This window comes from Talpa europaea, assembly GCF_964194135.1.
Source record: "Talpa europaea genome assembly, chromosome: 2".
Classification (NCBI taxonomy): domain Eukaryota; kingdom Metazoa; phylum Chordata; class Mammalia; order Eulipotyphla; family Talpidae; genus Talpa; species Talpa europaea.
In genome coordinates, this window is record NC_140068.1 from 111,425,765 (window position 1) to 111,436,426 (window position 10,662).

Consider the following 10,662-nt stretch of genomic DNA (forward strand, 5'->3'; position numbering starts at 1 on the left):
TTCCTAGACTCTGAGAAAAATATGCTGGTTATCAGAGTGGAAAGGAAAGTGGGTAGAAGGCATATTCTGAGGAAATCAATTTGTTAATGGTGAATAGACTATGGTTGTGGCTGTGGTGAGGTGTGTACACATATCAAGGCATGAGACTGTTTTCCTGACACTTATATGGTATTGTAAGCCAGTGGGAAGGAAATTGGTCCTCCCTGGTAGCTGAGGGCTTAAGTCTCAGTGCTATCTCCTCTAAGGCCTGAGTTCTATACCAGGCTGGGGAGCTAACACACATATGGTTCAGCAACTTCTCCTGTCTCGCCCACTGCCTCTTTCAGCAGTAGAGCTGTCGACCCTCCTGTTATGCTCCCCATTCAGTCTCTGGTAAATCCTCCCCTCCCCTCACCTTCCCCAAACCTCTGGCCTACACCACAGTTCTTAGACACAGACACACACACACACACACACAAACACACAAAAAGCATTGGGAAGTCAAAAACCTTTTATAAAAATAAGTGCTTCTAATGAAATCTTTGATGACAAAATGTATTTGCTTCTAGTTTCCCCCCTTTTCCCTTTTCTATATATCAAGTTTAATTTTCAATTATCACTAGAAGAGTTGACTAATTTCTCTTCATTTTGACCAATACTGCCCCTTCCTGAAATATCTATGGCTTTAGTCTCCTTGAAATCTTATCTTCTTTTATAACCCTTTTTAAAAAATCCAGCATTAATTTTTCCTGCAATAAAACTACTCTTCTTATAACAGGGGAGATTCTACCTGTAATGGATTTCAATTTCTTCTTTTCTGGTTTCATTAATGTGACCCTGGAGGTCATATTGTCCTTCAGAATTGCAGAAATCTACCTGATTTATGTCATTTTTGAAGAAAGTTGCAGGGATTTTTGGTATTCCTATAAAAGGGAACTACTCCAAAGCTTGGTAAATTCCTGAGGGAAGAAGAAAATGGTTTAATATGACTTAAATAACAGTAAATTAACTAGGGTATACTTACAGGGGTCTCAGGGGATACTAAGCTGTATAGCTGGAGGAAATTTTGAGAATTTATCTTACTTCTACTATACCTCCTTGAAGGGCTGACATTAAACATTTCAGAGCAGTTTTATTTGACAGTCAAGTATATTTTTTCTATAAAAATTAGCCTTCCTAAATGAGAAATCAGCACTCATTAGCAGTACAAATGATATGTCCACTATTATTTTTTGTTCTGTGACCCATTACAGAAAATTGTACCAGAAATTCATATTGGAAAAAGAAACTTCTCTAAACACTTGAAGAAAATTAGCAATAATATTAACTTGTAGTAAATGATTCATTTTGCTAGAATTTCAGTATTTAGAGATTATACATTTCCTTTAAAGAATGTCTATTCAGCAATATTGAATTGAGGATAAAATATGGCAATAAGAGTGTAGGAAGTAAAGAGCCTTCACAATTCACACAGAATGAAGAGTCTATCATAAGATTAAAAAAGTCCTATATCTGTGTATTTTGCTTTAATAAAGTAGCAAGTAGAGAGGAAATATTGGTAATTCCCAGGCTTTTATTTTATCCTCTTACCTGTGTTTTGTGTTCAGGTTCACAGCTATAAAAACTTTTCAGATTTACACTCCCAGTGACTGAAAATAGTAGAATTATATTTCAAGTGATAGCTCATATTAGGTTTGCAAAATCGACTCTTCATCTTCAATAGGTGTATCCTCTCCTGATTCTTCCTGCCTTTTATGAACTACAGCCCTTTAGATATAAAAATCCTGAGAGAGAGCGTATCCCATGAGTGCTGAGGAGACTTGTTAAAATAAATAAGATCTTTTCGCATCTGCGAAATGTGGACATTCCCCCTGTGAATTTCCTATCTTGAGTTCTACATACTGTATCAATTCTTTCCATACCACATTTTGACTTAGTATCAGAATCATGGCTAGAACAAAGATTAAAGTCCTCAGACATTTTCATTTTCTTATCTTTGATACTTATACAGAAAATAATGTGATGGGAAATAATGTAATGTGTAAAGTGGGAAAATGTTTCACAAGGAAAATTAAGATGTGAGGACTAGTCACATTCCATTGATCAGCAGAGAAAGATGATTATCTTTAATAATCACTTACGTATTACTCAATTATCTGGAAAACAAAGGGGGTTAAAGAGTGATAATATTGTTTTTGTCCTTTTTTTTTTTTACCCTTTTAAACCTGACTCTCCTATAGTAATAACATTAGATTATTTTCTTTAATTCTGGGATCCCAAAGATCATGCTATTTTTTGGAAAATTTGTTGGGGTGTGTAGACCTGCCCACCCCTATGGGAAGAATCATGGAGAGTCTTGACAAGAGTAAAAATAGACCCAAAGAACAGATGAGTGGATCAAGAGGATGTTATCTATACAGAATGGAATATGACTCAGTGATGGCAAAACAAATTCATGCCATTTGTAGCAACATGGATGTAGCTGGAAGGGTTTATTCTAAGTGAAGTTAGCCATGAGGGAATGATAAATACTGGCTTCACTTATAAGTGGAATCTAGAGAAACTGAACAGAATCTCACACAAAGACAAATTGTAAGATTGAACCTTGAATAGCAAACTGTAGAACTGAGACAATTTTGAGGGGAGGGGTAGATATAGGGAGACTGGTAGATTAGAGATGGGGGAATGGGGAAGAGAGGACAGTGGAGTGTGATGGAGGATTGTGGGCATTTTGATCATGGGAAATTATGGTGACTGCACCTGGGAGAAATCTAAGTCCAATTCAGTGAAAAAACCTACAAATACATGTTGGTTAATACCAGTAACCCCCTTGGGTTTGCTTACCTTCCTCCTTTAAGTGTACCAGACACTCCCATTTAGATTGTGCAAGATTTTACTTTGATTATTGCTTGGAGGCATAAAATATGTGGACTGTTATTTATAGTACTTTGAAAAATAGAAAAGGTATCTATTGAACTCATGGATCTTGCTAATGAGATTATAAAACAAAGTGGTAAATGTTGAAACAGATTTATTTCATTGAACCATTCTAAAGCATTAAAGAATGAGATGAGCTAAAAATTTTCAATTTTCAAGCAAAATTTAGAGAAAACTTAAAGGACTCAGAATAGTCTGAAACTTAAAATCTATACTGTATAGTTCTCCCAGAACTGTAGATAGCAGAAGTTTCTTGAAGGAGGAAAAGGAATTAAGGCTGTATGTGAAGATATCAAAGATGTGGGTATAAGATTCTTTAATGAGACATCAGACAGATAAAGGAGAAAGTCTATAATAGCTTCTAAAATGCACAAGTTCAGACCTATAAGACCCTTTATTATAGACAAATAAATACCCAAAAATTATATATGGCATACTTTTATAGCTACATACAACCAATTGAAAGTTTCTAGGAATTTAAAGATGCATTCTCTCAATAACCTGACTTTCAGCCAAGTGAAAGACCTTTTGTGAGTATGACATGTAACTGGTGAACCCCAATAAGAATAGTAACTTCCTGAAGTCATTTAAAATAAATTTACCTGTTTTCATAATTTAAAAATATTTATATTATCTTGGACTACAGAGGACAGAGTTAAAAAAGTAAATTTAACAACTGTTGCATTACAGTTATATGTCTCATTTTTCTTTTGAAGTGAGATTTTTCTATTACGATCATCCTACACTAATCTTATCATTATGAGTTATGTTTTGATGGACAGATAAATTGAGTCTTTTGCTAAAAATTCTTCAGTCAAAGGGGGACATCATATATTTCCATACCACAAATAACAATGTAAACAAATGTTAACTCAATAAAAAATACATCAAATTAAAGAGCTTCTGCACAGCAAAAGAGACAATAACAAAAACAAAGAGAAACCCCACCAACTGGGAGAACATTTTTGCACACAACACTAATGATAAAGGACTGATCACAAAAATCTACAAAGAGCTGATGAGACTCAACAAAAACAAAGAAAATAATCCAGTCAAAAAAATGGGCAGAAGAGCTAAAAAGAAACTTCTCTGAAGAGGAAATGCAAATGGCCAACAGGCATATGAAAAAATGTTCAATATCACTTGTAATCAGGGAAATGCAAATCAAAACTACCATGAGATACCATCTCACACCAATGAGAATGGCACATATTAAAAAACTAGCAACAACAAATGTTGGTGAGGATGTGGAGAAAAAGGAACTCTCCTGCACTGTTGGTGGGAGTGCAAACTGGTCCAACCACTATGGAGAGCTGTGTGGAGATTTCTTGACCTACTAAACATAGAGCTTCCATATGATCCAGCAATTCCACTCCTAGGTATTTACCCAAAGGACACAGAAACATCAATTCCAAAGAGCACCTGCACCCCTATGTTTATAGCAGCACTATTTACAATATCCCAGCTTTGGAAACAATCCAAATGTCCAAAAATAGATGACTGGATCAAGAAGATGTGGTACATATACACCATGGAATATTACTCAGCATTCAAAAAAGATAAACACATGCAATTTGCAGCAACATGGATGGCGCTGGAAGAGATCATGCTCAGCGAAATAAGCCAGAAAGAAAAAGAAAAATACCGGATGGTCTCACTCATAGCAGGAATCTAGAAAACTTAAATAAAGGACCAGGAAAGTGAATAACTATAAGAAAGTGAAAATCAAAATCAACAAAAAACTATGAACCAGAGACAGTCTTTGGGGGGTGGGGGCAGGGAGGGGAGGGATTGCGGTCAAAATAAGGGGGTTGCAATTGTATGGTGAATATAAAAATGAAATTTATTAAAAAAATAAAATAAAATTCTTCAGTCCAATTAAGACTGCTACAGGGGAAGGGACAAAGGGGGCTTAATAACCTATGGCAAAGTGCTATGCATGCTTTGATGAAGGGGTGGTGTAGTATCATACATACCAGGGGGTGTGATCTGATTCTTCTAAATCACATACAGTTTTGTAAGCCAATATTACCTCAGTAAAGAAAAAAAAATAATAAAATTATTGAGTCAAAAGGAATCAAACATGAGGAACCATATCCAGTAAGTACCACTGTTCCATTGACTTCACTTAGAATAAACGACCTAGACTTCTTTTTTTTTTTAAACATTTTTTTTTAAGATTTATTTATTTATTTATACAAGCACTGGGTACAGTCAGAAGCACAGGAGGGTGAGAGAATTCACCAGAGCCAGAGCAGGGAACAGAACAGGCAGACAAAGTACACTGCTGAGGGGAGCAGTGGGCGGCAGGAGAGGTCTGCGCGCCATGTGGGACCCTCGCCCAGGGGCCGGCCGGGGATGGAACAGGCGCTGCAGAGGCTGGGGGCAGCTTCGCAGCCCAGCGCTCAACCGCTGCACCACTAGGGGAGGCCCTAAACTACCTATACTTCTAATGAGTGTTTTAATAAGATAGACTTTAGGATTTTTTAATTTATTCTGTGAATTTCTGATTGGAACATCACTTGATTTAATTACTTACTTTCCTTCCACTCAGAATAAATAAATCATGATGTATTGCTTAAAAATTCCCTTTGACTCATATGTGAGCCAATCTTTTCCAATTGAATAATTATTACCTTAAAATGATATCCTCAAATTATAATAGTGTAAAAGATTTATTGCTCACATAAAATATGTTCACTTAACTACCATAAAGTATGATGCTCACATAAAATATGTTCACTTAGAGGGAGCAGACAAAGCATAAAAACTTCCAACTTTTGAATATATGAGCAATATGGTAATATCTTCATGCCTGTTTTCATATAAAAAGGTGTACACAGAATTTTTTTGTGTAAAAATCACAAAAAATCAAATATATCAACTGATATTCCCAAATAAAATCAACATTAGATTCCATGACTAGTGTCCCTTTTTTCATCTTTCTCTTATATTACATGCGATCTCATTGCTTATTAAACTGGACTGAATCTTACCGTTTATTTTTCCTTTAGCTTATTCTCTATGCTACAAATGTTATAATTAAGAATTTGAAAAACAAAATTATTATATATGTATATGTTTCATGTTTTTCTTTATATATCTCAGAAGGGTTTTGTAGATTTCTTCAAGTCAGTCTTTTATTGATTAGCCTATACAATGCCCTCTTTACCTCCTTGTTCCTCAAAGTATATACGAGTGGGTTTACAACAGGAGTGACCATAGTGTATATGATAACAATGATCTGGTTCTGGTCTATGGAGCTTCCTGAAGTAGGATGAGTGTAAATGAAGAGAATGGGGACATAAAAAAGAATAACTACCATAAAGTGTGATGCACAAGTGGACAGTGCCTTTTGAAGTGTGCTGCAAGAATGGGTATTATAGATGAGATAGGTGATAATGTAGAAATAGGAGAGCAGTGTTAAGAGAAAATGGGCCCATGAAAATTGTCCCTGTGACAATATTGGGCAGCCACACGGTGATCTCAGTGTTCCCACAGGCCAGATCCAGCAATGACTTAATGTCATAATAGAAAAATGGTGAATATGATTAGAACCACAGAAGTTCAAATGAGAGGTCATTATGGCATGCAGCAGGGCATGGAAAAAACTAAGAGTCCAGATAGTGACAGCCAATTGTGTACAACATTGACTATTCATGATGACAGTGTAATGAAGAGGTTTACTGATGTTCACAAAGCAGTCCAAGGCCATCACAGCCAATAACATGGCCTCTGTGCTGCCCAGGAAATGGAAGAAATGCAGCTGAGTTGTACATTCAAAGAAAGAAATTATTTTGTGTGTAGAGAGGAAGTTCTCCAGCATTTTTGGCAGTACCACTGTAGAGTAGGAGATATTTAGACAGGAGACGTTTCCCAGGAAGAAATACATTGGTGAATGGAGTTTAGGATCAGAGGTGACAATCAGCAAGATGGCTCCATTCCCAGTCACATTGACAAAGTAGATGACCAGGAAAACCATGAAGAGTAAAGGCTCCAAAAACTGGATATCAGTCACTCCCAGAAGCATAAATTCTGTTACTGAGGTTTGATTCTGCATCACTTAAAGAAAAAGACAATTAATATATGTAAGTGTATTTCTAATGGGCATCATTCCTTCCAGCTCAATATTTTACCATTTAGACAAACAGTGTGTGAAGAAGAGTATTGCCATTACGTAGTCCTAAACCCTGTGGTCCGTGGTATTTATACCATTAGAAGCTAAATTCATTACGGCTAGGACTCAATCATTTTTTTCTTTATTAGAATATTGTCAATAATTCCTTTCTCCAGGGATTCACAGAATGTTGTGAACCTAGCATTTATCATCTTCTCTGACCATGAAGACCTGCATTCTAACACAAACTTCTTTTCATCTTTGTAAATCAGCTCTAAAAGTCAATTTTTTTTGACAAATAAGAAATGGTATCTGATTATACTAACACAAATGCCTTAAGCATTTTCTCATTAATTTGTCAGTCATTTACAAAGGAGCAAAGAATATGCATTGGAGCAAAGAAAGTTTGTTCAATAAATGGTGCTGGGAAAACTGGGTCACTACATGCAAAAGAATGAAGCTTGACCACTACCTCACACCATACACAAAAATCAACTCAAAATGGATTAAAGAACTAGACATAAGACCTGAAACCATAAAATACATAGAAGGAAATATAGGCGAAACACTACATGACATGCACCTCAAAGACATCTTTACATACACATCACCCAAAGCAGTGAGAGTGAAGGCAAAGATAAACAGCTGGGACTACATCAAATTAAAGAGCTTCTGCACAGCAAAAGAGATAATAACAAAAACAAAGAGAAACCCCACCAACTGGGAGAACATTTTTACACCCAACACTAACGATAAAGGACTGATCACAAAAATCTACAAAGAGCTGATGAGACTCAACAAAAACAAAGAAAATAATCCAGTCAAAAAAATGGGCAGACGAGCTAAAAAAAAACTTCTCTGAAGAAGAAATGCAAATGGCCAAGAGGCATATGAAAAAATGTTCAACATCACTTGTAATCAGGGAAATGCAAATCAAAATTACAATGAAATACCATCTCACACCATTGAGAATGGCACATATTAAAAAAACTAGCAGCAACAAATATTGGCGAGGATGTGGAGAAAAAGGAACTCTTCTGCACTGTTGGTAGGAGCGCAAAATGGTCCAACCATTATGGAGAGCTGTGTGGAGATTTTTTGACCTACTAAACATAGAGCTTCCATACGATCCAGCAATTCCACTCCTAGGTATTTACCTGAAGGACACAGAAACATCAATTCCAAAGAGCACCTGCACCCCTATGTTAATAGCAGCACTGTTTACAATAGCTAAGCTTTGGAAACAATCCAAATGCCCAAAAATAGATGAGATATCTAGGAGTGGAATTGCTGGATCATATGGAAGCTCCATTTTTAGCAGTTTGAGGAAACTCCACAGAGCTTTCCATAATGGTTGGACCAGTTTGTGCTCCCACCAGTAGTGCAGGAGAGTTCCTTTTTCTCCACATCCTGGCCCAATGTTTGTTGTTGCTAGTTTTTTTGATATGTGCCATTCTCACTGGTGTGAGATAATATCTTATTGTGGTTTGATTTGCATTTCCCTGATTACAAGTGATGTTGAACATTTTCTTCATATGCCTGTTGGCCATTTGCATTTCTTCTTTGGAGAAGTGTCTTTTTAGCTCTTCTTTCTTTTTTTGACCAGGTTGTTTACTATGTTTTTGGTGAGTTTTGTCAGCAATTTGTAGATGTTTGTGATCAGTCCCTTATCATTACTACTGTGTGCAAAAATTTTCTCCCAATCAGTAGGATGTCTGTTTCTTTTGGTTAATGTCTCTTTTGCTGTACAGAAGCTCTTTAATTTGATGTAGTTCAACTGTTTATCCTTTCCTTCACTATGTTTGCTTCAGGTGATGTGTCTTTAAAGATGTTACTGAGGTGTATGTCATGTAGCATTTTGCCTGTTTTTTCTTCTATATATTTTATGGTTTCAGGCCTTATGTCTTGGTTTTTGTGCATGGTGTGAGGTAGTAGTCTAGCTTCAGTTTTTTGCATATAGCAATCCAGTTTTCCCAACACCATTTATTGAACAACTTTCTTTGTTCCATTGCATATTCTTTGCTCCTTTGTCAAAGATTAATTGTTCATAAATCTGTGGGCTTATTTCTGGGTTTTCTATTTGATTCCATTAGTCTTTATGTATTTCTTTTCTTGTTCCAGTACCATGCAGCTTTGATTATTATGGCTTTGTAGTATAGCTTGATCTGGGAGTGTGATACCTCAATTCCCTTCCTTTTTAGTCAGGAGAGCCTTAGCTATCTGGGATATTTTTGTAGTTCCATATGAATTTCATCAATATTTGTTGTATTTCTTTGAAGAATGTCATTGAGATATTTATTGGAATAGCACTGAATCTATAAATTGCCTTCTGTAGGATGGCCATTTTGATAATGTTAATTCTTCCAATCCATGAGCATAGGATGCCCCTTTCCATTTCTTTGGTCTACTTCTATTTCTTTTAACAATGTTTTGTAATTTTCTTTGTATAGGTCCTTTACCTCTTTTGTTAGGTTTATTCCCAAGTATTTGTTTTTTTATTATAAAAGTGATGATTTTCTTGATTTCTTCTTCTTCACATTTGTTGTTTGCATATAGGAAAGCTACTGATTTTTGTGTGTTGATTTTGTATCCTGCTACTTAACTAAACTGGTTTATTATTTTGAGTAGTTCTTCTGTGGAGTTTTTTGGGTTCTCTATATATATCATCATATCATCTGCAAATAGTGATAGTTTTACTTTTTCTTTCCCTATTTGGATTTCTTGTATGTCTTTCTCTTTTCTTATTACTCTGACTAGGACTTCCAGTATTATATTAAAAAGCATTGGTGAGAGTGGACATCCTTGTATCGTTCCAGACCTGAAGGGAAAGGATCTCAGCTTTTCACCATTGAGAATGATATTGGCTATGGGCTTGTCATATATGGCCTATATTATGTTAAGTTATGTTCCTTCTATTCTGAGAATTTCAAGGGACTTTATCATAAATGGATGTTGAACATTGTCAAATGCTTTCTCAGTATCAATTGATATGATCATATGGTTTTTATTTTTCTTTTTGTTGATGTATTGGATTATATTAATTGATTTTCAGATGTTGAACCATCCTTGTGTCCCTGGAATAAATCCTACTTGGTTGTGGTGAATTATAGTATTGATGCATTGTTAGATTCTGTTGGCTAAGATTTTATTGAGGAGTTTTACATCAGTGTTCATTAGAGATTGGCCTATAGTTTTCTTTTTTTGTGTTGTCCTTGTTTGGTTTTGGTATTATTGTAATATTGACTTCATAAAATGTGTTTGGTTTTGACCCTTCCTCTCAATTTTTTGAAAGAGTTTGTGTAGGATAGGCAATAGTTCGTTTCCTGGATTTTTGTTTTTGAGGAGGGTTTTGATTACTGTTTCAATTTCACTGCTTGTAATTGGTTTGTTTAGGTGTTTGATTTCTTCTTTATCTAGTTTTTTATGATTGCAAAGTTGTAGGAATTTTCCCATCTCTTCTAGATTGTTGAACTTGTTTGCATGTAAGTGTTCATAGTAATCTCCAATTATTCTTTTGATTTCAATGCAGTCTGTGGTGATTTCTCCTCTTTCGTTTATAATCCTATTAATATGTGTTTTCTCCCATTTTTTTTTTCTTTGTGGGCCTGGCTGGGGGTTTGTCTATTTTG

General features: G+C 35.6%; 1 pseudogene across 1 annotated transcript; it reads right to left on the reverse strand.

The window, feature by feature from the left end:
• Window positions 1–6,043: 6,043 nt before the first annotated feature.
• Window positions 6,044–6,976, reverse strand: LOC311188257 (olfactory receptor 12D2-like; annotated as a pseudogene). The gene has a single exon. The product of its transcript is annotated as an olfactory receptor 12D2-like (transcript).
• Between the last annotated feature and the right edge of the window lie 3,686 nt (window positions 6,977–10,662).